Source organism: Lichenostomus cassidix, chromosome Z, assembly GCF_008360975.1.
Source record: "Lichenostomus cassidix isolate B80296 chromosome Z, HeHo_3.0, whole genome shotgun sequence".
Taxonomy (NCBI): domain Eukaryota; kingdom Metazoa; phylum Chordata; class Aves; order Passeriformes; family Meliphagidae; genus Lichenostomus; species Lichenostomus cassidix.
In genome coordinates, this window is record NC_139511.1 from 24,236,636 (window position 1) to 24,249,457 (window position 12,822).

The following is a 12,822-nucleotide window of genomic DNA, read 5'->3' on the forward strand; positions in this document are numbered from 1 at the left end:
ACTTCCCTCAAAGATAAAATAAACAGCAGGTTTTTAAAAAGGGACAAATCCTTTCCTCATTTTCTTCAAGATTTTGACATCATACACAAACACCTACTAGTCCTAAGGTATAATCCAAAAACAGGGGAACATCTAAATATTAGGAGAGAGAAACTAATAACACATTCTTTGACCACATATTTTCCTAGCAACATGTGTTAAATATCACACAAAGTAATTAAACAGATGTGTAATCCCATATTAAAATGTACTACCATTTACTGTGCTCCAGATTCTCTACAGAAACAAACCTGGACTGTGAGAAGTGCCAGAATAGGTGTAAGTCTACCACAGCAACAAAGCAGGGACCCTTTTGTCTTATCAGTCTACCCTTAGAATTGCTCTCCCACAGACCCGCTTTTCCATGTAGAATCAGTGAGATCTCACTGGGGAAGAATCCTGGAAAACTCTGTCTATTTTTTTTTCTTTTTTTCTTTTTCTTTTTTTTTTCTTTACTTTTTTTTTTTCTTTACTTTTTTTTTTTTTTCTCCCAGGACTGTGCAAGGACAGCAAGGGGAAAATTCTGGAGAAATAGCAACAGTGTGTGAGCCAATGCTCTGCTTTGCACAGAAATTCTTTCCCCCTACTATTTGCACACTAATTCCCCAGCCACATCCTTATATTCTCCCACATCATCGTGAGGGGAATGATTGCAACAGATTTCTACAGTCTAGTAGCCAACAGAGCAAGCAGCAGTACTTGGGAAAATGTAAGCTGAGAAGATAGACTAGCCAACTAAAGGAAAAAAAAAAAAGGCAAGCTGTGAGATATATTACTGGAATCCAGACAAGAAAAATGTCTGTTCTGGCACCACTACAACCAAACAACAATAACAGGTTATGACCCATACTGTACTTGGGTAATTAGGCACACAGCCTTTGCATTCAGTCTTCTCACAGGGGTATGAGGTAAGGTCATGCCGTGCTGGTTCACAACCTTCTGTAACTCATCAAATTATGAAATACAAATTGGCACATGGAGAGAGAGAAAAGGGGAAATGAACAAAAACTTCGGGGAGGGTGTTCCCATCCATCCTTCTAACACCCTGACAAAGCTCTTCAGCCACACACTTGGACATTCCTCATCTATTTAATTTCTGTAGAGAGTGTACTGTATTGTTTACATGTCGTGTTTCATTGAAGCTGGTGAGGGAAGGACTAAACATCTGGAGTTTCAGGCAGCTGTTTTGCAACACTTGTTGTTTGAAGAAACACTGTTTTCAGTTACCTCTGCATTGTCATGTCAAATCCTGGCCATATTTAAAAACTTTTTCTTCTTTGTTGACTGAAAAGATGTGCTTCTTTCTTCTTTCTTTTCTTTCTTTCTTTTCTTTCTTTTCCTTCCTTCCTTCCTTCCTTCCTTCCTTCCTTCCTTCCTTCCTTCCTTCCTTCCTTCCTTCCTTCCTTCCTTCCTTCCTTCCTTCCTTCCTTCCTTCCTTCCTTCCTTCCTTCCTTCCTTCCTTCCTTCCTTCCTTCCTTCCTTCCTGTCTTTTTTTTTTGTCTTTTTCTCTCTGTCTTTCTTTCTCTTTCTGTTTCTCTCTGTTTCTCTCATTCTCTCTCTCCCCTTCTCTCTCTCTTTCTCTCTCTCTTTCTCTTTCTTTCTCCCTTCCACACCATTGCTTTCCTTCCTTTCCTTTCCTCCTTCCTCCTTCCCTCCTTCTCTTCTTTCCTTCTTTTCTTCTTTCCTTCCACTCTTAAAATGTACATTTATAAATACTCATAGACAGAAAATACATCCTGAGTTCTTAAGTTCTGAAAGCTTAACTGCAATACATTCTTTTGCAAAATCTATGCATTAGAAATTACTATAGCTGTCTTTTTGGTTGTTTGATTGGTTGGCTGGTTTGTTGTTGTTTTTTCCCACAGTAGGAAAATCAGATGTTGGACCAGTTTTCATTAATCTTAAATCTACATTAATAATTAACTGTACAGGCAGTTGATCACAGAGCACTATTTCAAAAGCATGCTCCTGTTTTTGTATGTAACATAGCTCTGCACAGGCAGTCAGCATGACCCACAGAAAAGGTTTACACTCAGCTCAAAGTCAAAAAACTGTAATTTTTAAGTAGGACACAGACGTTATCCAAGCCCTATGCAAAGAATTTTTGAATTCACCCAAAAGTGGGAATTTAACCTAGGAAGAAATCTTAGGTACTGAGGTATTATACGCTTAAACCATAACACAGACAAGATGACACACAGAAAAATATAAGCTTGAAATTTCACTATCAGGTGAGGATTTTTCAATATATCTTCCTAATAAATCACAGTCTGATCTCTGGGCTCCCCTCTCCTCAGAAACACACACATAATCATCTTTTTATTCTTTTAGCAAGTATGGTTTATTTCTTTCTCTCTCTCTGTTTTAATTTTTTCCTAAAAATCGCTACTTTTGGAAGCTCATTCAATGCCACATCTTTTTCAGAATCTACAGTTGGGGAGTGTCAGGAGGTGTAGTCTGCCACAAAACAGGCATCAATGAGCCAAGAAACCAAACCAAACCAAACCCAAACCAAAAACCCCACCAAAATAAAAAAAGAATCATGCCCCTTTCAACTAAAAAAATATTTCCTTAGTGTGAAAGCACTGGAAATATTTGGCCCATGACTTCTTCTGCTCCTCTGGCATCATGAAGCCTAAGGAAGCAGATTAATGGGAACTTTCTCTCTTAATGGGTCCAAAAGGGTAGCACTGAACACTTTCCCTCTGAATGCCTGCAGCAGTGTCTACTCTCTACTGAAATAGTTCTACTGACATACTTCTGTGCTATGGAAATCATACCCTTGTCAGTCCGGATTTCAAATGGGACAGGCTGCAACACTTTCCTGACCTGTATCCTACTGTACACTATACCCCCTGAAACTGTGAGAGCTCATCACAAAAAATCCATCCATTTCTAGGAATTAGTCACAGAAATAACTCCTTATTCTCTTACATTTCCTTGTGCACTTTGACCCTTGGCTTTGACCCAATAAAATGAAAAATCTCAAATCCTTTAATTGATTCATCAGAATTTAAGAGAAGGCTGGATGAAAGGATGTGTGTGTAAGGATGGCTACAGCAACATTCACTTCAGTTAAAATAATTCTTAATGCTTACCTATGTTTCTTGCTTTTTGGTGGATATCACACCAATGAGGGCACTGTCTCCATACTCAAATGAAAAAGCAGGTCAGATGCAATATCCTCTGCTTTGCTGGAAAAAGCACTTCAGTTTTCTCATGTCTGTGAAATCATCAAATTGCAAAAGCAGTAAGTGAAACCCAAGTATGTGTTTTACTGACAAGTATTCACAAACATTACTGCTAAGTTACCCCAGCTGACCTGCTAATTTGGTCTAGGTGGCCCCAAGGTCTTTGTTTTCCCCTTTCTTCTCCATCTCTCCTCTGCTGTGATTGGTAGATGTCTCATGAAAAACTAAGGTTTGCTGAAGGACACCAAAGAATATCTGCAAATTGGCCTAAAACTTCAACTGTGGACATGAATTTTTTTCTTTGAAGAGTTTGACACTTATTACCTAACGAGTTAGCATTCCTAACGAGTGGTAGGAATGGAATTTTTTTTTGCAAAGTCTAAGTAAAAGTGCCCCTTTTACTGAAAATGTAGGTTGTCAGAGTTGTTTTCTATCTTCATCCTGGGAGTCCTCCCACTCATCTGTGAAATAGGGCATCTTCTAAACAGGGCATTTGCTAAAGTGTCTCTATTCAACACAGATAATAAATATCAAGAAGAACTTCAGCTTAGCTTAAAAGCCCCCCTGCATTTTTAATATGAGTCGTGTTTTGAAGTCCACAAAAAGATGGAGAAGATATTATGAGCATGAGAGATTCCCATAAGTTTTTGAATCAACTTTTTAAAAACATGATTGACTAAAAAATCCTGAACTAAGCCTTTTGGAATGGTAAGTTGATACCAAGAACAGCAGTAAGGCTGAAGTTTAGTAGCAGGTAAGTATACCTTGGCCTGAAAAAGACACTGTAAAACATTCTCTACTCTCTTTCAAACAAGCTATTTTAACTTTGACATCACTTTATAACCAACCAGTAGGAATTATTCACAAAGCCCAGACATCACAACCATGGAGATGATGAAAAAATAGCTTGTGCTCTGCATTCGTGAGTTAAAGAAAGGGAGTTGGAAAATGAGTGAGTCTTTTCACTAATGAGTAGAAAAGCTGTTTCAGGGCCTTATGTGACTTTATACTCATATCTGGGAGAGAAAGGGTGCAGGGAGTCCTCTTCTGAGGTCTCTTGACTTCACTCTTTAGGAGAGAAAAGTACTTAAAGAAGTACTGAAGCTGAAGATTGAACTCTATTGCAGACACACAGCAAGAGAGGTCTTAAAGAACTTTGACCAGTATCTCATATAAAAAAATGCCATTTTTTGCATTATGCATCAGTCATTCTCCAAAACCACTGAACTTGGTTAATATTCAATTAGAGTAATATTCAATTAATATTCAAGTAGAGTGAGAAATTGTATTGCAGCTCCCGCAAAATCTCTACACTTTTTTTTTCTAAAATAAAAAATATCTGAGAAAAACATTACTTCTGCTGCCATTCACTGTGCAAATAGTTTTTGGTGCTTAGTACATTATCTTACACAGTTCATAAAAGATCAGGTATCAGTAAACTTAACATGTAAAAGTAAATAAAGCACTATATTCTCACCTGAAGCAGCTCTGATTTAAGTTTCCAGAAATCAGTCTTGCAAGTTCAACAAACTTTCTGCCAACCTTCTCTTTTATTTGCCTTTTTTAAAATTTATTTTTTAAAAACAAAATTGCTCTTTTGTTTTCAACCTCTTCCACTCAGTTCTCCCATTTTCACTCACTTCAGGCTGTCCTCTTTCCCTATGTCATCTCAGTCACAACAAGCCTCTGCACTTGTAACTTTTCCCAAGTGCAGTGTTGAATACTCTGTTTTTAAGCATTTGGAATAATGCTAACGATTTTCATGTTCCTAATACCAGGTGTGATAAGTATCTGGTATTTTAATGTTTCCAAATGGATGGCAACAGAGCACAAGACAGATCTCTGAGCCCATAAATGCCTCTTTTTCTTGTCCCTAATTGTGCAAAGAGCTATATAAGGCACTTTTTATTTTGAAAAACCTGAAACTCAGTGGAACTACTTGTGTGTGCAAACTGAAGTATGTGTTCTAAAGAGGATCACTGCCATATTCTATCTTAAAAATGTGTTTTCTTTGGACAGATATACTTGGCTGGATTGTAAGTTTTAGGACTAACTGGAATACAGTGAAAACAGAAAATAATATAATGTCTTGAAAAGCATTTAAGGAAATAGAGCATTCAAAACAAATCAGTGTAAACTAGCAAAAGCTGGGAAGACTCATGAGCTGTCCAAGGCACGGAGATCACCCTGATCTGAAAAATGGCTAAAGGTTTCCACTGGTTCCAAATCTTTTTCCACAAGTTTTACGGTGGATCAAAGTAAAAAATTTGGTGGCCTGTAGGTTAAACAATAGAAGATCAAACATATTTGAATAATTTTTGTTTAGCTCGGTCCTGCCTTGGTTTTCAAAATAAATAGCATGAAGGTATAACATCCACGTGGAACAGGAGCAAATAATATTTGGAACTTATCAGAAAAGCCCCCAGGTGCTGCCGAGTGGTTTGTGCTCGCCAACCGCGCCGCTCCCCAGCCAGCTCTCAGCTCCTCCAAGCTGCACGCACACATCTCCTCACACAAGATGGGCTGACAGCACTCTCCAAGCCCAAGCAGTATTTTTCTGCCTTTCCCCTTTCATCTGCTTTCCAAAATAGACAGACAATGCAATGGCATAAGTCTTATTTCCTTCGGAAGCAAAACTGAAAAAGACTGCCCTCTGTGCAGAGTTGCTTGTAGATACATAACCACAGTGGGATATAAGCAAGCCAGCATCTGGGATGAAATTATTAGCATTTGGCAGGGATGAAACTAGTGGGATTCTGTAGACATTAGCTGTTTTCAAATCTTTTCAGGTCATATTGTTACATGGTGTAAATATCCATTAATTTTAACGTAGCTGTTAATTTATGTTAATTTTAATGTAACAGTTCTATTCACAATAATAGCTGGTCCAAGTATTAGAGTTTAGCAATAATCCTATTCACTTATTTTTAAAATTTTCCGTGTAAAGATATTGACTATAGGAAGTTTTCTGGTAAATTTTTAAAAGTCTTTAAAAAGGGTTAAATTTTCCAGACAAATTTTAAAGCTTTTCCATATGGAGGCCTAGCTGTTAAAGACCAAATCATAAAAGAGTGTCAGCTTAGTTTTCAGAAATTTTTCCTCTCTAAGTGAAAGCATGAAGCTAAGTCACAGACCAATAGATTTTTCTTTCTTTAGTTTGTACTTTGTTTTCTATGTCATATAAACTAATTAGTAAAATGTGCCCTAGGAAATGCTTTGAACTATCTTTCTTTAACTTCACGTTGCAGCACAACTGCATCAAGTGATCTTAATAGAAATTCTGAAGCACACGGTTGTTTCTATCCTTTCTCAATTTTCCTATTTGTTATGTTTTATTACTTAAATTTTACCATGTGTCTTTTATATACCCAGTATTTCAATGAACAAGATTTAGTTAAGGACAGCTATATTTTTTCCTGAAAATGGGGGGGCCTGCTTAGTTAGCATTTAAAAAATAATTAGATAAATTTTATACAAGAAGTGTCAAAAACAAGTGCCTCTAACTTTTGCTTTTGAAAACCACCATTTTTGAAGTCCTATAAAACCTTTTGGACCTCTCATGTTTAAAAAAATGTAAAGGAAAAAAGGTTCTTGAAATCTGACTAGACGGGCTTGTTTGATATTACTTGGGAGGAATAGCTATGTGGCTGGCACATAGTTTTCTACTGTGTCCTTAGGCCATCCAATATTTTAAATAGATTCCACAGCTGAGGATTTAGGCAGGAGAAAGAAAGGTAAAACCTTGGAAAATAAAAGGAGAAATAAGTTTTTTTGTTACTAATCTCCGAATATTTTTTTCCTCCAGAGAGAAAGCAGCTGCAAAAATATATTCCTATAAAAGTAAACGAATTGCTATACAAGTATATAATACCAGACATAAACAAGGCATCAGTGATAAATTCCTCCAGTGCCATTTTTTCTTACAGAAAAACATGTGGGTGTAAAACCCAGTCTTCAGTTAGGTTTATTATTTAGGCCTAGTGTGTTCCCTCAAAACCTGAAAAAGTGGACAGTCTTCCCTTTATGCATGAAAGCAATGTGTGTATCTATGTGTGTCTTCTACTTCACAAGCTCAAGCTGCAAAACATGACCCATCAGCAATTTAGTGGTTTAGAAAGAAAATAAACCCATCCAGGACATACTACTATTGTTAGAAGCTTTGAGATTTTAAGATTTTAGATTTGTGCACGGCCTGCAACCTGCTGGGGCTCACCAAACTACAAAAAAGCAGTAGTATAATGAATAACTGAGGCAACCAAGGTTTACCAACTCCTAATTTAAGAAAAAGAACGTTGTTTACTGCATCAGTCCTACTTGAGATGCCCATTAAAATGCATTTCCCTTCATTCATCATGTAAATATACTTCTCCATATATATTTTAAAAATTTTCCCACTACACTGAGTCATGGGTTATTAAATTTCTAATCCTTCCAAAGTTTTCTCTCACCTTACCATGCACATACATCCAGCTTTTACAAAGTAGTGTAAAATTTATATCTTTCCTAACTCATCTACACATGTCCTCTAATAAGAACAGAATCCACTATACAATACAAAAAACACTGGTCACAAAGCAAACATTTCCCTTTACTAATCACTTATGTTTTGTTGGTTTTTTTTTTTTTTTTTTTTTTTTTTTTTTTTTTCTTTTCCTAGCATCATTTAGCCTGGTTTTATATTAATATCACTTACCACAACAAAATCCTTTTCAGCTTCCCATCCATGGAGTTCACTCCATTCAGAAAACCCTGAGAAAGGTTTGGGAATCACTGAACTCTTAGAAAGGTGGGTAAAGATACACTTGGGCAGTACCTGGCTAACCCCAGTCAACAGGCCTTGTTAGCCACTCTCCATGCCCACTGCACTGGAATGTAAGTTGGACAGAGAGAAACTCAGATACAACTGCAAGTAGCTCATGCCTATCTTTCCAGAGTTCTCCAGACCCCAAAAGTCCACCAGTACCATCAGCCCCAAGTCTGCTCTTGCAACTCTGCGCAGATCTCCCTGAACAGCTTGTGGTCAGTAGGACATATGTTTAACTTTTTGTTTTCTCCTCCTGTACTTTCTGTGAAAAGAGAGTACTTGTCCTCTTTCCCAGCTTTCAAAGGTCTCCACTAAATATTCAATGTTTCTTTCTCTCTGCACCCCTGAATATAAGTGTAATAGGTTGCTGGAATGCATTTTTTCCCTACCTCCCTCTACAACCAGCTTTTTGAAATTGATGCAGCTCTGCATTTTCCCCTAGATGCTCTAAGTGTTTGACTAAAATTATTAGGGGGGTGGACATGAGGCTGTGCTTCTGGGCCATCTACAGGATTAACTGTTAAAATGTTGGTTGTGGTGGTGCAAGTGGGAACACTGAAATCTGAAGGCAATTTCCATCACACTTCATTTCAGTGATGAAACATGAATGATTAAGAGGACTCCTCAGAGTGACAGCAGACAAGCCCAGTGACAATGGTGTATTTTATTGAAAAAACAGGCTACATTTCTTTTTATGTCCTGAAAAATGCCCAGAGCTGCCAACTTTCAAGAGAAATAAACTCCCTCAACCTTAAAGCAAACAAGAATCCTCTAATCATTTGCCATCTGAGGGTGTCTTGGTCTCACATGCTGACTCCTTAATATGGAAGATTTGTCTGACAGTTGCTTTCCCTTCCTGATTGGGGGGCCACAAGCATGATTAGATATCATTTTCCAAGGCCTGCCTTTCTCCCCCATGCTCTGATATGAAACAAGTAGTACCCTTCTGCTTTACATCTGACCTTGACAAGGGTGTTTCTCATTTCCTCTCCACCTTTTCCCTCCTAATCCTTCCTGAAAACATGTGCCTGCCGAATAAATTGGATCCAGTGTTTTTAATTGGCATCTTTCTGGCGGTTTTGCCTGTGGTTGAATTTTACAAGCATAAGGTCCTTTTAAAGGGACAGGGGAGATGATTTCCCCTTTGACAACATACCGGCCATGAACTTTGCTCCTTTACCCTTCGTCAGCTCTGTGTATGCCTGGAGTGTAGGTGCTCTGCTGGCTAGGATGGTGTGATCTGATGAATGCCATGCCTCAAAAACATGTCACCAAATCAACCTTCCACACTGAGGTGCTTAAAAGTAGAGGCAATCAGCCTGCTTAAGCATGAATTTAACAAAGCCTTTTTTCTCCTCTCTTGAGGTAGGTCATCTTGGCCTGAAAGTGAGACATGAATGATAACTTATTCATGGATGTCTGTCACTTATACACTAAAATATGTAAATGACAAAAGAAAATGAGCACAGCTACAAGGAGAATTTAGGTAATTTTAACAATCAACAAACCAGATTTGGGACTGAAATAATGAGCTTGCAGTCTCCAGTAGTGCTGTATTAAGTTTCATCCTGAAAATAGAAATGTGTTCCAAGACTTGTAGACTACTGCTTAAAACTTAAGGTAACATCACTCCCTGACCATTCTCCCTCTTATTAGTCAAACTAATTTTACACGACGACTGAAAGCAGAAGATAAAATATTTGTCATGCCTGATGAGACTAACCCTACATTTCAGAATTGCAGTGGTTTACAATAAAAGATGGAGTATTTTTTGATTCCTTTTCTCTGTATGTACATCACTGCCACAAATAAACTAGTACTGAAGTCTGCAGGAATCACTTACTGACAAAAACTGTCACAAAATAGAAGTGTACTAATTTTTTAAATTATAACTGTTTGTTCACTTCCTGATTCTTGTTAAACTGTTCTCTTTACGAGACCTCCTCCAATAAAATGTCACTTGCCAGTAATGTGCACTGTTAAATGTCACATCAGCATCCTTTGACCTTCTTGTATTTTCAGGATGTGGCTGAATGCCTGCTGTTACAAGCAGCCCGCAGTGGGACACATGCAGGGCACAAGTAAAGGACTGCTTTCGAAGACAATGAAGACATTAAATGGTTCATAGAATTTCACTTATGGTTTGAGAAGAAAAAGGATCAGGATGTAACTCAGATGCAGTAGACAGCTCCCTTCCACAAAGGCACACTCCAGTACCAAGATGCCGGTTACCAACAAGGAAAGCCAAGTCCTGCAAGACCAGCAGAGAGGAAGAAAACATAATTTTGTCAAAAGATCAAGGCGGCATTCAAGTTATCACTCTCACATTAAAATATTGCCTTCAAAATGCTTTGTTCAGACTTGTTTTCCTCTGTAAAAGGTTTGTTCCAGGAAATTTTATGCCATGGCTGGGGGGAGGAGGGTGTTTGTGATCAGGCCTTTCTATCAATAGAGACATTTCCCTGAAAACCACTACTGAGAAAGCAAGCATCGTGATGCTTTGGCTCTTGTTTACTTGAGCTGTATTGAGGGTGAAAAAAAGCAAAAACAGATCCATGCCTTTATCAGGAATTCTTATGGCATTATGAAAGGTTAAAAAACCTGACAGAATTCAACAGGCTAATTTAAAAGAAGGTTATTAGTAGGAATTCTGTAGACTGTTTTAAGAGCTGGTTTCTTAACACTGTTGAAATTCCATTCTGTTGCAGTAATTTCCATACATGGAAGAATATTCTTATGCTGTCTTGTCAATTTCACTGTTTTCTCATTCTTTATTGAAAGAACACTCAATGAAAAGAACACAGCAAAATTGCTCAGGGAAAACAGCCGGTTTTAATCACTCCTGCTCCTTGTACCTCACTGTATCAGAGAGGAAAGTAGCTTTCAGACAAATATGCCACATTAAAGAGCCAGCATGCAGTTTTAAGACTCAGAGGCTAAGTTTTTAAGGATTTGGAGCTGCTGAGGAGTGGACCAAGGAGGGAAGAGAGAGATTGTCTTCCCTTAAATTTGGCATAATCCCATGGAAAAGGTGGCACTGGATCAAAATTTCAGAGAATACAAAAATTTCCTGCCGACTCCTCCAATCCTGATAATGCACTGAACTTTGCATTGTTTGGGTCATACAGGCAAACAAAAGTTTGGGAATGCAATCTCTCTGTCTCAGTCTCTTAAATGTAAAATATTTATGTTCAATATGGGCTACTCAGGACATGGACTGACTGCCACAGAGCTCCCACCTCAGTTAGCACCTCAGGAACTTTGTGCTGTTAGCAACCTCACTTCCAGAAAAGGTGAACAACTTACATATGCCCACTTCATATATCTGACGAAATCAGGCCAGCACTTCAGTATGGCCCCCAGAAAAACTTCTTTCAGGACAAAATTCTGAACAGTGCCAGCTGGCTCTCCAGTGCACCCACACAAGGACTCAAGGGTTTGTCCAGTGAACTGACAGAACCACCCCAAAGGTTGCACATTCAGAAACATTTGATCAGAGTCGTCCACCTACTAAGGATAAAAAGTAAAATAAAACTAAGAATGTGAATCAGATGGAAAAAGCAACTCTGTGATCAGAGGTTTTCATCATGCTTGCTTTTTGTTTCCAAATAATTTTTACTCTACTGTCATGAACCAACAACAACAAAAAAATATCAAGGCCATCACAATTAGATTTAGTTATCTCTCTCTCCATTGTCAACTTATTAGAGTAAGGCCAGAAGGAAAGAGCTGCAGCACTTCTCAGACCAGAAAGCTCTGATTATCAGAATGTATTCTCTTTTAGAAATACATTATCTGAACTACATCTTCGAAACAAATTTGTAGATTAAATTCAGTAAAGAGCCTGTACTGAACTTTCATGTTGCAAAAGTTTAGGTCCAGAAGTATTCACCATCCATCTTGTGAAAAACAGGCTATAGATTCTTATTTTAGCATAGGAAGGAATGGACTTTAAAATGCAATATTCAAAAAACAACATAATCCTAAGGTTTTTCATCCTTAGGAAGACAACCCTCTTAAATGAAATCAATTAGCCACAAATAAGTAGCATCCTTCATGATAACTCTAACACTGACCCACGGTATCTTAGTTCTTCTGAGGTTGTATTCTAAATCTGAAAGATTAGACAAGCAAGCCCATTTTCTGACTACCGGGAAAAACCCTCCAAACCCATACAACAGTACTTTCATATATGACAATTTACCTTCAGCTCTAAGGAGAAGCCACAGGTCTGTCACTGATGAGAAGGAGGTAACTGTGGTATCCTCTCCATGAATCTATCAAATAAATTAACAGACTTCTACAATGTGTATTGGGAAATAGAAGGAAGAAATAAGTTCAAAAAGGTAAGGCAGCACACACAAGCCTTCTTCTGCCTGCACAGTATCATACATACCTCAATAAAGCAAAAACTTGAGGGAAGAGACAGCATGAACATCGGACATGAGATCACATGCTCACCATGGGGCTGACTTTCTGCAGAGATATGGATAAGTTATTAAATATCCCATTACATATAGTCAGGTTCTATTTTAACTGCACACACTTATTCTTCATTATCAAAATGCCTATAGTCACGGACTTACCTGACACACTAAGCCTCTTATAAGAATAAAAAGAAAAAAGCAGAAAATAAAGTTGGATTTTTAGGCTCTGCAGGTACATAAACTTTAGGAGGTGAAGCCCTGTGAGTAGCAACTGTGCAGCACACTGAGTGGTGTGCTCCAAATGAGGTCACCATTCTCCTCCTGGAAGGGAGGCTGTGGATGAGGTGAGCCAGAGGGCGGA

At 38.1% G+C, this 12,822-nt stretch overlaps 1 long non-coding RNA gene across 1 annotated transcript in view; it reads right to left on the reverse strand.

The window, feature by feature from the left end:
• LOC146424541 (uncharacterized) overlaps positions 1-12,512 on the reverse strand; it is a 14,100-nt gene extending 1,588 nt beyond the window's left edge. The window contains exons 1-4 of the long non-coding RNA XR_014846819.1: positions 12,431-12,512; positions 12,239-12,311; positions 3,138-3,262; positions 1-6 (exon numbers count right to left, since the gene is read on the reverse strand). The exon at positions 1-6 is cut by the window's left edge and continues 1,588 nt beyond it. This is a non-coding gene — a long non-coding RNA (uncharacterized LOC146424541). The remainder of the gene's footprint in view (positions 7-3,137; positions 3,263-12,238; positions 12,312-12,430) is intronic.
• Between the last annotated feature and the right edge of the window lie 310 nt (positions 12,513-12,822).